Below are 9323 nucleotides of genomic sequence, written 5' to 3'. Positions count from 1 at the left end.
ATTACGTTTCGAAGCTTCTAAACCGTCATCCAAGTTTTTATATCAGCAATTTAGCTCCTCTAAGTCAGAGTTTGAAGATTTCATGCAAGGCTATTGATTAGTACTTAAAAGTGCATTTTTATCAAGGTTTTATATTTTTTATTGTTTTAATGTGCTAATATTAAAAATAATTATTTAAATATAAAAAATATTATTTTAATATATTTTTGAACTAGGTGAGAAAATATTTTTTTATTTAAAAAAACATTATTTTTTTTACAATGTGATAAAGATAATTTTTTAATTTTTTAAAGTATTTTTTACTTTCAAATATATTGAAATAAGTTTTTTTTTAAAAATTATTTTTGAAATAAGTATAAAAAAATGAAAATATCAAAAACAAAAAAATTAAAAAACTTTAACTTTTTAAAATATTTTTAAAACTGAAAAATAAATAAGCTTTGGAGGAGATTGCTGGGCATGATTATAGCTACAACGAGCTAACTATTAGGATTTGTGATGTTGTATTTGAAAGTGTGGTAGTAGTTATTTTTTAAAATATTTTTAATTTTAAAATATATTCAAATAATTTTTTTAATTTTTAAAAAATTATTTTTGATATAAACACATTAAAATAATTTAAAAAATATTAAAAAATATTAATTTAAAATAAAAAAATTAATTTTTTTTCAAAGCACTTTTAAAATACAATATCAAACACATATTTAAAAGTAAAGACACGTGATAAAAAATATTCAATAAAACTTTCAATATTGCTAAAAATAAAAGAAAGTATTCAATATCATTCAATCAATCAAAATTAATTTGTTCAAGGTTAACACAATAATAATAATAAATTAACTTGGTAAATTCATTAACTTGCAGGAGTTATAACGCGTTTCCTTCTTTATAATTCATGATTTCTTTCTCACTAGATCATTGGCATGTAATGTATTTCACGTCGTATCAATTTTATATTTGTGAAAAAATAAAATACTTAAAAAAAAATACTTAAGTATTGCTTAAATATTTTCTAATAAAAAACATATTTAACCACAAACTTAAAAAATGATGATGTATATTAAAAGCAAATTTAAAAAAAATATATATTAATATGATAAAATACTAAATGATTTTTTTTAATATTAAAACAACGGATATTGGATTAACTTGAGTTAACTTGTCATAACTAAGACCTGAGTTATAAAAATATAATAATCTTCTAAAAAATAAATTAAAATAAATTATGAATGTTAATTGTTAATAAACTCAATAATAAAGGATAAAGTTAAATTAAGAAAAGAATAAAAAAACTATATGAGTCATCCGTGTTAAACTGTTAAACGTGTAACACAAGTAACATGTAAAAATAAAATAAACAAAATCATGAAACTCAATTTAAAACCATCTCAATATTAAATTAAAAAATTAAAAAAATAAATTGCTTAAGAAAAATAACAAAAAACAAAATAATTCAAGTCAGCTCAGACTAATATGTTAAACCTGTTATCGAGATCAAGAGAAAGAGATAATTTTATAAAAAAATAAAAACATTTATGAAGTTCTATATCTAACGAATTCAATGTTAAAGATTGAAATCGAGAAAAAAAAATTAAATCCATAAAATTTAGATAACTCCAAATAAAGAAAATTAAAAAGAAGTTATGAAGCCCAAAATCCCAAATATTCTAAAATTAAAAAATAAAATTAAAAAATAAAATTAAAAAAATAAATAAAAAATAAATTGATAGAGTGTGAAATTGAAAAAAAAAATCAATAAAAAAAGATAAAAAATAAATATATTGACATACCAAACTCGCAACCTGATCAACCTAATTAGGATAACTTTATGAAAAAAAATTAAAAAAAATACTACAAAGCCCAATTAAAAATATCTAATTAAAAAATAACCTAAAAAATAAATATAGTTAATCATAGTCAATCATAGTCAATGTGTCAAATCTGTAACCTAAATCATGAGATTATAATAATCCAATAAAAAAAAATTAAAAAAAATTCACAAAGTCTAATTTCCAATTTATTCAATATTAAAGGATATAATAAAAAAATCATTTAAAAAGAAAAATATAAAAAAATAGCTTGAATTCATTCGAGCTAACCTGCTAAATCCATAATTTTAGTTATAAGAATAAGATAAATTCATAAAAAATAAATGAAAAAATTATGAAGTTTACTTCCAACATATCGGAATAAAAACTATAAAAAATTAAAAAAAATTGAAACTTTATTTTTAATAAATCTAATGTTGAAATAAAATAAAATTTAAATTTATTAGATTGATATATAATTTAATAAAAAAAAATAAAAAGAATCATGAAACATAATTTTTAAAATAATTTAATATTAAAAGATAAAATTAAAAAAAATTATATAAGTTGTTGCAGTGTTAAGTGGATTTAAAAAAAATATAAAATACAAAATAGTAATTTAATAAATAGTATTTATAAGTATGATTACAGGGATTTTTCCATATCTTTTTGTTAATTAATAATTTTCTATTCATAGGTCAACAAGGAGTTGAAAGCCATGACCCTGTTAATGAGCTAACCAGTTACAAGAATCAGAAAGCCTTCGACACCCTGAATAGGAATAGTGTGTTTGGTAATTTTTACAGTTATGATTTAAAAAATATTTTATAAAAAATATTATTAATTAAAATTGATTTAATATTTATATATATTTGGTTAAAATTATAGTTAAAATTAAAATTGAATAAAAAATAATATAATATATTTTGATGTATTTGGTTAAAAGAATATTTTTTTAATTGAGGTTATAATATATATATATATATATATATATATATATATATTAATGATTTTAAATTTAAATATTGTAGATTTAACTACTAAATAAATAATACTTATATCAATTTTGTTTATTAAATTAATTATAATTTCATCACATACAAAATTTATTAGACAAGAATTACAGTTTTTTAGTTTTTTAAACGCGTAATAATATCAAGTAAAATATCATTAAGAATAAAATTGAAATTGTAATTAAATTTTATAAATACTATGTCATCAAAAAATTTTCTTTTAATTTTTTGAATAAAATATAATTATAAATAAAAATAAAAATTAAATATTTTTAATTAAACCTAATCAAATTTAATATATTTAACTTTAAACTAGACTGATTTAGCTAAAATAATGAAACATGACTTTACTGTTAACATGATCTGTGGAATTGAACTCCACTGTCTCCACAGGTTACCAAAAAGCAATTCTCTAGCCAAATTTAAATAGGTCCTGAATTGTGGTTTTCCATTATCAAACATTTAACATCACTGTTTGTTTTAAAAACTACTGAAGTCGTGTAAACAAACAGACAGATATGCGGATTTAGATAACGATTTAGCTTCTAAGAGTATATATATTTTTTAAAATATATTAAAATAATATTTTTTATTTTTAAAACTAACATATTAAAATAATAAAATAATTTTTTTTTTTTAAGAAAAAAGGTCGAAATAAAACACGCAAATCAAATGCATGATTTCTAGGTTGTTTCCCTATAATAAACTATTATTGGCATCTTTCTCATCACCCCGCAAGGACAGGCCTCTCCTCAATGTCTAGTCTTGTCTCCCTCTGACTCACACAGACCCAAAACCCAGTTGAAGCTCCCCTACCAGCACTGCTCTCCTTCACTTCACTGCCCCCTCTCATCAAAACAATGGCAGGGGTCTCCCCTAGCAAGCCTCTCATTCATAGCAGTAAATTGTTGCCGATGCTATTCTTCTGTGATCACTCCCCTTAAGCCATATAGAACGAGAATGACGATATGAAGGAGAGACAATGTTGGCAACCAGAGGAAGACGCTGTGCTAAGAGCTTATGCTAAACAATATGGTCCAAAAGAATGGAACCTCATCTCTCAACGCGTGGAAGCTAGTGGCAAAACCCTCAACCGAGACCCAAAATCCTGCCTTGAACGCTGGAAAAACTACCTCAAACCAGGCATCCAAGAAAGGATCTTTAATCCCAGAAGAGCAAACACTTGTCATGTCTCTTCAAGCCAAGTACGGTAACAAGTGGAAAACGATAGCTAGTGAAGTCCCAGGCCGCACAGCGAGGAGGCTAAATAAGTGGTGGGAAGTTTTTAAAGAGAGGCAATCAAAGTCCAAATCCAAGTCTTTATTGCACCACCACCATTGCACGGAATACTCCAAACAGAACCACCAACTAGAAGGTAATATCCCGTTCACCGGAGATAAAACATCTGGTCAGGGAAACTACGACCACATCTTAGAGACCTTTGCAGAGAAGTACGTGCAACCGAAGATCTTCAATCAGTTCCAACCTTTTACCACTAGTTTATCCACCATGATACCTCCAATGCCCGAACCTTACCCGGTTCTTTCACTCCGGTCAGTTTTGGATGAACTCGGGCCTGTTTGTTTCTCCATTTAAAAAATGTTTTTGAAAAAAATTAATTTTTTTAATTTTTTTTTAATTTTAAATTAATATATTTTTAGTATTTTCAAATCATTTGGATATATTAATATTAAAAATAATTTTTAAAAAATAAAAAAAATATTATTAATATATAATTTAATATAAAAAATTATTTGAAAAGTAACCAAATTAAATTATATTTCTGTTAGTGGATTAGAGCAGCAGCTGGAGTCAGAGAAAGCAAGGAGAAGAAGGGAGAAAGCGAAGGAGATTGAGGCAAAGATAAGGTGTTTGAGAGAGGAAGAGGTGAGTTATACGAGTATGATCGAGAGTAAGCATAAAGAGCAGCTGAGTACATGGCGTGGAGATGCTGTGAGTAAAGAGGCAAAGCTTGTGGAAGCTTGGTGCAGCGAGCATGCCAAGTTTGTTAAGCGAGCTGGGGTACATTTTGGTGGTGGTGCGGCCAGGGATTAGCATGGCGGTTTAGCACTGATTTATCCATTTTGATGTAATTATTGTGTTAATCTTTTTTAATATATAGGTTTTATCTAATGGTAATATCATAGTACTTGATTAGCAATTCCACTATGATGTGGACGATTTTTTTGCATTCACCATCATCATTATTATTTTAATTTATTCTAATTTTAATGATGATCTGAAGATGATTTTCTCTTTCACGGTACTCAAAAAAAAGAAGAGGAAAAGAAGAAGAATACCGATGAGTTTTAAAATGTTAAAGAAAAAAATTAGTCTTTCTAGAAAATATTTAGGAAACAAGAAATTTAATCTCTTTTTTAAAAAGAGATAAAAATATAAAAGTTTTAAAGATATAAAAAATTTAATTTTTTTTAAGAAACAAATTATTACTTTTTTGGGTATAAATTAAACCTTTGAAATCTATTTAATAAATTAATCTTGTTTTTGGAAATGAACATCCATTAAAGTTTTCGAAAATATCATAAAATTTCTTACATTTTTTTAAGAATATCTATTTTATTTATTAAAAATTCTAATTATTCCAAAAGAAAACAATTATTGAGATTTTTTATTCCATAAAAATATATTATTTAAAATTTATTTTATATTCTTCATTGTTTATAAATAGTAAAAAAAATCTTATTATTTGAATGTCTTCTAAAGTTTAATATTTTTTTATTGTTCTAAAATATTTTAAAAATATTAATAGTTGACTATTTTTGAAATTTTCTTGTTTGGTCATTGCAAAACATTTTCTTTAAAGTTTATTAAACCTTAATTACATAAAATTGGAGTTTTCCCTTTTTAAAACATTCTCAAACTTTTAATGGATGGGAAATTCTTAAATGTTTTTTATTTGATATTTTATTTTTGTATTCCTAATAAATATTCAAAATCTTATTTTTTTCAAGGAAATAATTTTTTATTTCCTAAATGTTTTTGGTAATTATAATGATTGATTATTATTGGATTTCTTCTTAAAAATTTGATTTTTTTTTCGAAAATTTGAATTTATTTTCATTTCTTACATTTTGAAAACTTTTTTTTTGGTGAAAACGTTAATGTTTTTTTTTTAGAATTTAATAAAACTTAGTCCAATTAAGTTGAATTAACTAAAGCTTGCAAACACAGGGCTCTATTTGCTAAATTAATGCAAACAATAAGGATTGTTTTTTTTAAGAGAGAGAGAGAGAGAGAGGAACCTGGTTAAGAGAACTGGCAACGTCTGCTCTATTCAGTTCTGTTATGTTATGTCTAATCAGTTCCTACGTTGTTGTTGGCTAGAAAGAGAAAAGGAATGAGGGTGGTCTCTGTTTTTTAACCACTAGCCCTAGCCTAGGGCACCCCTGCTTCGAAAAGACAAATTCACCCTTCCAAACTCCTCATAGAATTTTTGTGGTGCTGCATCGATGCATGCAATGTTTGAGAAGATGATGCCCTTGTTGAGATAGATTTTAAGGGAGAGAGTGCCCCAATCACTCATTTCTGTGCGCTATGGTTTGGAGATAGGGAGCCGTCTAAGATGCATGGGCTTTTTTTTTTTTCTTTCTGTTAAATTTATTTTTTTTTCTTTCTAAATTACGCAAACTTAAGGTAAAACATTTGTATTGTTTATCAGTTTGATGGATTTAATTATTGAATTACTGAATTTTATGTTTTGATTTAATTTAGTATTTGTTTTGAGTTTGATAATTATAAATTTGTTTTATGTTTGATAATTAGATTATTTTAGATTTTGAATGTTGCAACCATGTATTGTTAATACAATTGATGTTATTTATAGAATCAAGTAAACTTGAATTAGAGAAATTATGGTTTAAATTAATTATTGTGTTAGTTGCATATTTAATTATATTGTTTGAATTGATATAAATTTTATTTTAATTGATGCAATTAGATAGATTTTTAATCAATTGATTTTATTAATAAAGTTATGATTGAAATCATAGCAACTAAAGTTTGTGTTGAATTTTTGTAGAAATTATTGTAAGTGTAGATTTTGTTCAGTCCAAAACATTTACTTTTTAATTGATATTTAATTATTATAATTTAATTTTTAATTGTAAAAATTGTTCAATTGATAAGTTGTAAAAAATATCATAATTGAATTGTTGCAATTAATTGTAGTTTTATTGCTGTTATTATGGTTAACGTAATAATAATTTTTTTTGTTTTGAATTATGAGATAATTTTTTTATGAAATAAGTATTTTTTTATACAAAATATGTTTTCAAACTTCTTCATGTTGTATCATTATGGCGGTATTATTATTCCTAATAAAAATAATAGTATCACTTGTATTGACGAAAGTACTATGTTATTGAATAGTACTAGATACATGTCATTTGAAGATATTAAAAAACTTATACGTGGAAGACTTCAGCTAAATTATAATGATGTTGAAATAGATATCATTTAGATATGTCTTGTTGGAGAACATTAATATTATCTGATATCGATTGCTTGTGATGTTATTTTAGAAATATGATGCAAATGTTCATTCAAAGTGGAACGAACATGATGAAGTTGTATGTAAGTAGCCTACCTAGACATGGTAGCTTATATAATATAAAGCATAGATATATTAATGTCAACTAGAGTTGGTTTTTACGACTTGTTCAACATCACATTACAAGTGATGGTAGTGATATATGTATAATATCAGATAAACATGCTGATATTAAGCATGAAATGATAACAATTTGGCCTGAACTAATTGAATATCATCGGTATTGTGTTAAACATTTGACAAACAACTTTAATCACAAATTCAAAGATTTGTTAGCTAAAAAAAATATTGCTTGGGATGCGTTACAATCTTCAAAGCATAAGTTTGATGAATGGTTTGATGGTATAGGTAATAGTCATCCAAAAAGAAAATAATATCTTGAGCAGGAATTGAAAGAAAGATGAGCATTTTCTTATGATGGGGTCACCGATATGATAATATAACAACAAACATTTTTGAATATTTTAATCATGTTTTGAAAGGTGCACTTGCTTTGTCTATTTCTGCTTTAGTTTGATTGACATTTTTAGGACTAATGCCTATTTTTCTAAACGAAAAGATTATGCATGTGACTACATTGCACAAAGAAAAATATAGTTTCCTGCTATTCAACTATAATTGGATGCCAACATACTTAGATCTAAAGATCATAACACAATACTTTTTAATGTTGATGATGACACTTTTCAGGTTCACACTATTGAAAATAAAAAGAACTCACAACAATTATCTAATGTTGTAGACACTTATTGAATTCAACATAATGGTTGTCTTATATAAGCCTTACATGATGATAAGCTGAAAAACATAACAACCCACGTTTTACGTGGTAACAAATAGAAAATATGTTGAAAAACTTAGTTTACGTGTCCTCCTTAATAGGATTTATTAACAGAATAACTTTGACAATGTTACAATTAACATTTTCAACAATGCCTCCCCTAAACTGAATGTAGTAATACTTTCAGTTTAGTACTGGTACCTCACACATATTCAATAACTTACGTAACTTAAAAAATACATCCAGCATGAGTGGTTTTGTCACAATATCTACAATTTGTTCTTGTGTGTCACAATGCTTTAGCTTAACAACTCCATCTCTAGTCAGGTCATGCAGAAAATGAAACCTTACATTAATATGTTTGCTGTGCCCATGTATAATTGAATTCTTTGATAACTTAATTGTAGAACTGTTGTCATATAATATAATGGTGTATTTGCTTGGAGAATTACTAAGTTTTTCCAATACTCTCCTTATCTACACTCCTTGACATGCACATGATGTAGCTGCTACAAACTCTGCTTCAGTAGTGGATAAAGTTGACCAAGACACAGTTAATTCACTAAGTAAAAACACATAATCAGAAGTACTTTTCCTGTTATCCTCATCTCCTACATAATCACTGTCTGTATATGCCATCAACTCTTTATTACCTTTTTTTTTATAGAAAATTTCCAAATCCACAATACCTTTCAAGTATCTTATCACCCTTTTTGCAGCTTGTAAATATATCTCAGTTAGATTTGCCATAAATCTACTAATAAGACACATAACATACATCAAATCTAGCCTTATTGTAGTTAAATACATAAAGCTTCCAACCAACTGTTTATACACAATAGCATTTACTTTGGCTTTTTCTTCATCCTCCATTAATTTAACACCAGGAACAATGAGATTCTTCAGACTATTAATTTTTTCCATCCCAAACCTCTTCAAAACGTTTTTTGCATATTTCTTTTAACTAATATAAATGCCATTAGAATTTTGAAGAACCTCTACACCAAGAAAATATTTCATTTTGCCTAAATCAGTCATATCAAATTCACATTTCATAGAATTCTTGAATTTAACAAACAAACTTTCACTATTACCAGTAAAAATTAAATCATCAACATATAAGCTAATTGACATGACTAAAAGATTGATAT

At 25.4% G+C, this 9323-nt stretch overlaps 1 pseudogene; it reads left to right on the top strand.

Annotated features, from left to right (window-relative positions):
• The first annotated feature begins 3543 nt into the window (after window positions 1–3543).
• LOC105110929 (transcription factor AS1-like) lies at window positions 3544–4876 on the top strand (annotated as a pseudogene).
• The last annotated feature ends 4447 nt before the right edge of the window (window positions 4877–9323 follow it).

This window comes from Populus euphratica, unplaced genomic scaffold, assembly GCF_000495115.2.
Source record: "Populus euphratica unplaced genomic scaffold, PopEup_1.0 scaffold269.1, whole genome shotgun sequence".
In the NCBI taxonomy this organism is placed as follows: Eukaryota; Viridiplantae; Streptophyta; class Magnoliopsida; order Malpighiales; family Salicaceae; genus Populus; species Populus euphratica.
This window is presented reverse-complemented; position numbering and strand designations above follow the sequence as displayed.